The sequence below is a fragment of the Meles meles genome, chromosome 1 (assembly GCF_922984935.1).
Source record: "Meles meles chromosome 1, mMelMel3.1 paternal haplotype, whole genome shotgun sequence".
Lineage (NCBI taxonomy): Eukaryota > Metazoa > Chordata > Mammalia > Carnivora > Mustelidae > Meles > Meles meles.
Window position 1 is genome coordinate 57,721,832 of NC_060066.1, and position 9,567 is coordinate 57,731,398.

At 39.9% G+C, this 9,567-nt stretch overlaps 1 pseudogene; it reads left to right on the forward strand.

The window, feature by feature from the left end:
- The first annotated feature begins 8,284 nt into the window (after positions 1-8,284).
- On the forward strand, positions 8,285-8,371 carry LOC123927856 (annotated as a pseudogene).
- Positions 8,372-9,567: the final 1,196 nt, after the last annotated feature.

The following is a 9,567-nucleotide window of genomic DNA, read 5'->3' on the forward strand; positions in this document are numbered from 1 at the left end:
CAGAGTGGCAGGCAGAGGGAGAGGGAGAAGCAGACTTCCCACTGAGCGCAGAGCCTGACATGCGACTTGACCTCAGGACTCTGGGATCATGACCTGAGTAGAGGCAGACACTTAACTGGCTAAGCCACCCAAGCACCCCACCCCTCCCCCGCCACCACGTGTAGTTTTTTTAAAATAATTTTTCTTAAAAATGTGAACTTTACAAAGTTTCTCTTCCTTTGGGTTCACTTCCCTGATTTTTCTCTGATGAGAGATGGCCATTTTCTCCTGAGAGTACAAGATATTCATTCCACCCCACAAAAAGAAAAAAAAAAAAAAAATGTTACCTCAGTTCAGCTTTTCAAAATATTAAGAAAGTGTACTAAATTACTCTTCCTCTTACCACATGCCAGAATATTTTCTCTTACCCTCCCAACTAAAAGTAATGTGTCTTAAGTCCTAAAAGATTCTGGGGATTAACTCCTATGACTAATATTGGGCAGGCTCACCCAGGATTTATTAGGGATCAATGTGACCAATGAGCTTGGCAGCTGGTAGTGGTCCTCCTTTCCTCCTAATGCTGTAAAAATAACATTGTTGCCATTATTACATCATTTCAGTGTCTCTAAATATGTTCATCAGTCTGACCACTGCTAAATGTTTTTAGTAAAAAATCTTCTTTCTGCTTCTCAAAAGGTTAGCTGACATCGAAGTGCTGGCAAGTTACCAAAACACAAATCTTGGTCTCCTTCCTCACCTCCCACCGCCCAGCTGATTGAATAAGTAATAGTCAAAATATTTGTGGAGACCGGTGTTGCCCACAGGAACACCAAGTTTCTCCTACTGATTAATTCTTTCTGTTCCAAGTTAGCAGTGCAATATCGTCCCGAGTGCTAAAACTGCCAGTAACGATCTTACTTTGGTCTTAAAGATACCATGTCTGGAACTTAATGGCAGCGCTAATTCTGATTTATTCCTCTAAATGCCAAATCTGGAAAGAAAGGTCAAAATGGTCGGTGGGTCCCCGTAATGGGGAGCTCTAAAACGAAATAAGAGGTAACGTGGCCAGGAAGGGTAGACAGAGGATGGCTTCGTCTTGCCCTCATTTACCCCGCCAGCCCACTTACAGTTCATGTGTCACACAGGATCATGGTGAGCCTTCCTGGGTGGCTGCTGCCAGAGCCTGAAATATTTTGCTCATTCTTTCCCATCAGAGCCAAAGGGCTCTTTAAAAAAAAAAAAAAAAAAAAATGTGCTGCTCATGTTCCTAAGACCTCAAGATTACCTCTCCCTTAAACCCATGCCAACTAGGAAGAGCCTCTCCTGTCTCAGTTCCCTCCTTTCACAAAAGTTTTCTCTCTTGTTAATCTTTTACATTCAGAACATCTCGGGCATACTAGGACTGCATTTAATTAATAGAGACACTTGGAACACTTAAGTGTCTTGGCCTTAGGAGGAGAGGAAGGAAGAAATGCCTCAGGCGCAAAGATCTGGCACTCTGAAAGCTAGCAGCTTATCCCCATCACCTCTCAGCTGTTGAGGTTAGAGCACAGAAGCAGCACTAAGTTCATAAACTATTTGGAAGCAACCCCTATTAGGATTAGTGCTCCACCTCATGTGAACAGGAGCCTTATCACACTCTGACACCATGAACCAAAGCGGATCCAGCCTTCAGTGTTTGAGCAGTGAAAGAGGTACCTTTAAATCCCAGAACGACCCATCATCTAGCTGACTCTCGCTATCTTTACTCCATCAGCCTGCCGACCTCGATGCCCACCAGTAGCTCTAGCGTTGGATGTTCTCTTTTGTGATTTCATGCTTCCTCTATGCCGCCAATGACTCACTACCTCACGGATATCACCAGGGTAGGAAATGGACCCTGGGCGTGCTCCCAGGAGTGCAGACAAAGCTATCGATTCCATTTGGTTTGGTATAGCTTCATTAATCTCAGAGACACATGCATATGCCATAGTTTCCCTCGGAAATGAGAGTTGCACCACTGTGATTAAGTCACATTTTGAAACTGCAATATTCAACAAGATCTTAGTGATTCAAAAACCTATAAAATGATCCTCCCTTTTTCCGCTTCGCTGTTTAAATGAGATCATTTCTACTTGTCTCCTGTTTTTTAATATGAGGAAGGCAAAAAAAAGTTCCAAAGACAATACTTCTGACATTAAAGATCTCACATGTATTAGTTTACTTTCCTTTAAGTATAAAATCTTCTGGCAATTCACTTAGGCTGCATTATTCCTTACCTTCCAAGGCACACTGTCTATAATTTAGTTGTTCTGCAGTTATTAAACTTGCACTATTAGAACCAGATACATACACAATTTCCATTACTCCTCCCTTTAAGCTTGTTTGCTTTTGAATCATCATTTGCAAACATTTAACTGCATTTAACATGTATTTACTCTTCTCTTTTTCTGGGGGAAGCGAGCTTCCGTTTTCCTTTGCGCCTCTTCTGTAACAAATGTGCGGCAATCAGTGTACAAGATTCTTCACTTGAACCTTCTTGTACAAGGTCAAGATACAGTTTAAAAGTATTTACTTGTACATGTATACTCTTTAATACCCTTTCTTCTTCAATTCCTTTCTCTTATTGCCCTTCAGAATTCTGCAACCTTTCAATGCATTATATGAGAAATACACTGTAAAGAGATGGAAACTAGAACATTTTACATTAAATTCATCTAAGCAGCTGGACTATAATTTGCACACATTCACACAACTCTATCCCCATCCCTTGCCCAAATTCCATGGACCTTCCATGTCTTCCCAACAGACAAGGGATCTTTTCTTCATAGCAGTGATATATCCTGTTGTTCCTTAACATGACCTATTGGATGACCTGAATACAATAGGAAGTCTTAGCTCTGCTTAGAAAGGATTGGAATGAAAACTACATTCCGGGTGTGTGGTGTGTGGTGTGTGTGCACGCACGCATGCGTATACACACCCGTACATGAGCACACACAAACGCATATGGTCATTGTGTCAGGCAGTAAAAACCCAGATCAGTGAGACAGTCCCTGGTAAGAAAGGTCATATGAAGAATGTGCCTGCAGTCTTGGTATATGGGCATCTGAAGACAGAGGGAAAGAACAAGAATAAACAGGAATTAACTAACTGGTCTCTTTGTCTCCAGCCTTTGTCTTCCTTCAGTTCTCTTCCACACTGTAGCTGCCAGAAAGTAGAAATCTGATCATGATAATCCCTTACTTAAAAGTCTTTAATAGCTCTCTGCTAAACCATAAGATAAAGTCCAGACTCCTTAGCATGATATATAAAGCCCTTCATTATCTGGTTCCGGCCTCTGTGGTCAGCTTTATCTTCCTCCACTCCTCATGAAGCTAGAGCCATACAGCTTTTTAATGTTCCCAGAACATGCTATGAGAACCAGGGTCTTCCCTTTATTTAGGACCACTATCATGAGAGGAATTCTCTGACCTCCCCCACAAGAAGCATCGGGAACTTTGTACCGCTAAGAGTTTTATTTCTTTAACCGTGGCTTAAATATGAGCTAAGTGCCTTGCTTATTAGAAAAGATCACTTGATAGAATTATGTTGACATGGGGTACTATTTAAAAACACATCCATCCAATTTTACTTTACTAAGACTGCTTGGTCCCATTAAGTACTCCCTAAAAGTCTAAAATGCACTTGGCTTTAGTGGGGGTATCATTTGGTCCTAGTCGGTTGTGCTCTGCTCAGTTCCCTTTAAAGTAAATCACCTTAATGGTCTATCTCTTCGAGTGTGTGTGTGTGTGTGTGTGTGTGTGTGTGTGTGTGTGTGTTTTAATATATGCTTGGAAAATTCTCCTCAGCAGCTCATCTACATGGTCATAAAAAGGAGAAAACATGTGAAAGACTACACTTATTTTTGAGATGCTTTTGTGAAAGTGACTGTCTGGACCCTGAGAATTGGTCTGGTTCCTGTCCTGCCATAAAGCAGCTTCCTGACCTGGCCTCAGGCTTCGGTGCTGCTCACCTTGAACTCGAACTCTGGCTGTGTGGTAGGAACAAATTCCGAAACTTCTCAGGGGGCAGTGGTTACTCTGTTTCCGCTTTATCCACTTTTCAGCAATTCCCAGTCCACTGAAATCTTTCCTTCTTACGAATCTTTTTTACTTGTAAGGCTATCACGGGGCACTTCCAATCACCAAATTCAATGAGAAATTTCAGTCCTTCTGCTGGATTTCTTTAAGATACCACTTACGATGATTGCTCACTCTCTCTTTGAAACTCTGCCTTCCCTCAGCTTCTTATTCTCATTATACACTAGGAAGTATCTTCTCTTTCATCTTTACGGGGTCTTTTCTTCTTCATACACTTCACATGTTGGTGTTCCTCATGGTTGAGTTCTGAGCCCCTGATCATCTCATTTTCACAGCTGGCAAAACACCTCATCTTATGGTTTCATCTTTCATCCAGACTTTTATGATTCCCACACCTTTAACTCAAGCTTGGACTCAGCTTTAGACCTTTATCCAAATTCTTGCTGGTTGGCTCCACCTGGATTTCCTACTGACAACTCAACCTTAAAAGTCCGGAATAAATCTCTTCATCTTCCCCCTCTTCAAAAAGTCTTCCCCCAATAATCTTTGTCTAAATTGATAGTACCAGTTACCCACAGTAGAAATCTGGGAGTTATTCTTCACTTCTTCCCAGTGTCCCATGTTTAATCAGTTTTTATATCCTTGTCAATTTTGTCTCTAACATATTTCCAATTTGTCCTTTTTTAAAAAAAAAAAAAATCCCTATTATATTGCCCAGGTTTTGATGAATACCTTCACAGGCTCCTAAGTAATTCGATAACCCCATAACAGGTATTTCTGCTTTGAATCTTGTCCTTCTCAGGGATCACAGTCCCCAGAGTTCAAACCTATTTGAAAATGTTTAAGGGTTCTGTCTTTCCTGTACAATAAAACCCAAGAGCCTTAACATCTATCGGAACTTCATTACTTTGGGTCATGACTATTCCTTTATGTTCTTATCATCTACACATTTTCATATCAGATTCAAGAAAACCAAAATCCATCTGGCCCAGATGATGGTGCTTCTTACCTCTGGTACTTTTGCTAACCCTTTCTTTTTCGATGCTCTTCGTTTAACTGTGGCAGAGAGTAATGTTCACCAAATGTTCAACATCCTCCTTTGCTCTTGCACTTGAGTTGCGATATGTGACTAGTACTGATCAATAATTTTGAGTGCAGGTGAGAGGTATCATAAGTCAAAGCAGATAAGTGTCAGGGTACTTACATCTCATCTCATTCTCCTTCTCTTTTTCCCAGCCACATGCGAGAACTTGAAGATGGGAAGTTGCAATTTGGAAGCAGCCATAATCCCAGAATCACTGTTGGAGGAGAGGCACCATGAAAAGATGTCTAAATCTACTTGTCCGGGAGCAGAATTAAGAAATAAATCAATGCTGCATTAAAGCCATGAGCTTTTTGTGTTTTATTGGTGTTGCCACATTTTGCTTTCAGAATTATGCTCCAGAATCACTAATTGGGAAAACTTTCTCTATCCCTACCAAAACTGAGTTATGTGCATTTTCCCTGGGGTTCCCAGATTGTGATTTTAATTTTGTTATGGCAATAAAAAGTATCTGATGATATGTCTACCCCTTCTTCCTTAATAATTGATTGTGCTCCCTTTCAGGGCAAGATCTGTATCTGCTCTATCACCTAGGTTTGTTGAACAAATTAATGAGTTAGTGTACGCATGATACCTTGAACTGTACCTGTACAGAATAAGCGCTCAAAAATGAAAAATAAAGAAGTCACCATTATTGTTGTCATTAATAGTGTTATGAGGGTTATTTCCTCATCACCTACCATGATGTCTGGCACATATGAGTCCTCAACACAAGCAAGAATGAAACTGCGTGTGATGTAATCCTGGCCTACATAAAACCGAACTAATGCTACTCATTTTAACGAAATGTTCATTGTTAAGCACGGTACCATGTAAGTTATTTTTATTCCAATTTATGCAAATAGAAGTGGCACTTCACTTATTCCTTTTCATTTAATTCTTTTCTTCAGGAAGACTTAATCTTAGTCTTTAGCCATGACTGTTCCTAGTGTAGTTAACTTTGGGAGTTTGTTGGAAGAGATGGATACTAAAATAAAGATCACTGAGGCTTATCTATGAACATTTTTCCAACTTTAAAATTTTTACACTTGATCTTAGCTGAAAGGCCAAGAAGCAATCCCACTTTTAATTTTTAAAGAAAATTTAAATAATTTTAAATAAATTCTTAGAAGGATATATATATATATATATAATATATATTACAACTACTTACGAACTATATATACATTATACATCAGAAATGTCATGATCAACTAGAGAAACCTACAAAAGCTGGTATTTATAAAACATAGTAATAAAAAGGGATAAAAGAGGGAAATACAAATCAAAACCACAATGAGATATCACCTCACACCAGTCAGGATGGCTAAAATTAACAAGTCAGGAAATGACAGATGCTGGCGAGGATGCGGAGAAAGGGGAACCCTCCTACACCGTTGGTGGGAATGCAAGCTGGTGCAACCACTCTGGAAAACAGCATGGAGGGTCCTCAAAATGTTGAAAATAGAACTACCCTATGACCTAGCAACTGCACTACTGGGTATTTACCCTAAAGATACAAACGTAGTGATCCGAAGGGGCACGTGCACCCGAATGTTTATAGCAGCAATGTCTACAATAGCCAAACTATGGAAAGAACCTAGATGTCCATCAACAGATGAATGGATAAAGAAGAAGTGGTATATATACACAATGGAATACTATGCAGCCATCAAAAGAAATGAAATCTTGCCATTTGCGACGACGTGGATGGAACTAGAGGGTATCATGCTTAGTGAAATAAGTCAATCGGAGAAAGATAACTATCATATGATCTCCCTGATATGAGGACATGGAGATGCAACATGGGGGGTTAGGGGGATAGGAGAAGAATAAATTAAACAAGATGGGATTGGGAGGGACCAAAACTATAAGTGACTCTTAATTTCACAAACAAACTTAGGGTTGCTGGGAGGAGGGGGGGTTAGGAGAGGGGGAGGGGGGTTATGGACATTGGGGAGGGTATGTGCTATGGTGAGTGCTGTGAAGTGTGTAAACCTGGCGATTCACAGACCTGTACCCCTGGGTATAAAAATACATTATATGTTTATAAGAAAAATAAGAAATAAATAAAAAATTTTAAAAAAGGGATAAAAGATGGTAGCACATTGTACTAGTTTCCTCTTCTCTGCTGTAACCAAATTATCACAAACTCAGTGACTTAAAACAATCCAAATTTATTCTCTCATACTTCTGGTTGTCCAAAGTCTGATGTAGATCTCAACGGGGCTACAGTCAAATTCTGAAAGGACTGCACTCCTTTCTGGCGACACTAGGCAGGAAGCCTTTCCCTTGCCTTTCTCAGCCTCGAGGGGCCATTCACATTCCCTAGTTTGTGGCTCCTTCCTCACACGTCTCTTTCCTGTTGGTTCTGTTACCTCATTCTTTCCTACTGACTGATCCTCCTGCCTCCTTCTTGTAAGGATTCATAGATTCGGTTCACTCTGATAATCCAGGCCAATCTCTCAATTTCAAAATGTTTAACTTAACCACATTTGCCAAGTCCATTTTGCCATGTAAGGCATCATACTCACAGGCTCCAAGGACTAGGATCCTTACCACATACCATAGCCTCTCACACAATTTAAATTTTATGTACATTTGACATTTGAGTATTAACCGTTCAGTGTAAAATGTAAAGGAGAACAACTATTTGTACTCATAAGTATGTCCTGTAAATATAAAATTTAGACCAGAACAGTGGAAGAAAATTGAAATACAGCTGATCCTTGAACCGCAGGAGGGCTAGGGGATGCCAAGCCCCAGAGAACTGAGAATCTGCATGTGATTTTTGACTCCTCCCCAAGTTTTTCTTTTTTTTTTTTTTTTTAAGATTTTATTTACTTATTTGACGGAGTGAGAGAACACAAGCAGGGGGAACAGCAGCAGGAGAAGGAGAAGCAGGCTCCCCGCTGAGCAGGGAGCTCAATGGGGAGCTCCATCACAGGACCCTGGGATCATGACCTGAGCTGAAGGCAGACGCTTAACCCTCTGAGCCACTCAGGTGCCCTGACTCCCTCAATCTTAACTGCTATTAATCTACTGTTGACTAGATGCCTTACCGATAACATAAACAGTTGATTAACCCATATTGTATATGTTAAATTTGTTATATACTGTGTTTTTACAACAAGTAGGCTAGAGAAAAGAAAATGTTATTAGGAGCTTTGCGCAGTGGCAGTATCGTAGCCAATGAGGTTTATCTGAGGCGCGATTATTGCTAATTGAAAATGTTATTAGGAAAATCATAAGGAAGAGAAAAAAAAAATGCGTACAAGTGGACCCACACAGTTCAAACCCGTATTGTTTAAGGGTCAGCTGCAAATATAGTTTTCAGGTTTTTACTCAACAGTTCTTTTAGATATTTAAAGTGGTTTCCACTTTATTTAAAGTGGACTTAAAGCACTCATTGTTTTAAAGTGACAAAGTCAACACACCATATGTACACGCACAGAATACTGGAGTCTGCTTATTCACTTTCCTCATCCAAAAATGATATTTTGGTCTCTTGAGAATGATATGCTCAGTTACCCTCTCTCCACTAGACTGTATCTTCTATGAAAAGTGACCTGAACCTGTTTTCTTCCTCCTGTATTCCCTACATCTAGCAAATAGCTTGCTCGAATAGAGCCCCAAAGTGCTGTTTTGTGGTTGGCATTTACGTTTAATTTCTCTAGCGTCTTTCATATTCTTTATCCGTAGCAGAATCCCCATTTTTTTTACTTTCCCTTTTGTGAGGTATTCAAGGAAAGAGTTTCCTCCCACATCCCAGAGGTGAATTTTAATTAGTCCAAGACAATCATGGTAATATTCTCCCCCATCCCATTGACAATTAATTTAAGAATGGGTATGTGATTACTTCCTAGCAGAGGAAGTCCACCAGGGACTTTCTAGTGAAAGTTTTCCTTCCTGACTAAAAGATGCACAAAGAGAGACTGCCATTTTTCTGAGTTTATGTGATTGTGTGAGAACGTGATGTCTGGCATGACGGCAGCATCTTGAAACCATGTAGTCATGAAACCAAGGGTTTGCTAGGAAAAGTCACTGGCTCAGAATGGCAGAGCAGGAAGACATAAAATACGTAGGCTCTTGATGAAATTAGACTTACTGAATTACCAGCCAGGAACTTCCCTACCATCGGAATTTTTGTTATATAAATCACTGAACTCCATTTTTTAAACCACTTTTATGTGTATATTAGGTTTTCTGCAGATGAACACATCTTAACAGACACATTTGCTAAATAAAAAAAAAATTAATGGTTGGATGGATGGATGAGGTGTTGTTTCTTGTCATGCTATGCAATCTTGTACTAGACTTTCCTTATTTGTAAATGAAGAAGTTGAGAATGTGCTCTCTTGTAACCCTGCCGTTTATCTATCAGTCTGCCCTTCATCAACACATACAGACTATTAATCTTTTAGCCATAAAACTACAATCAAAAGC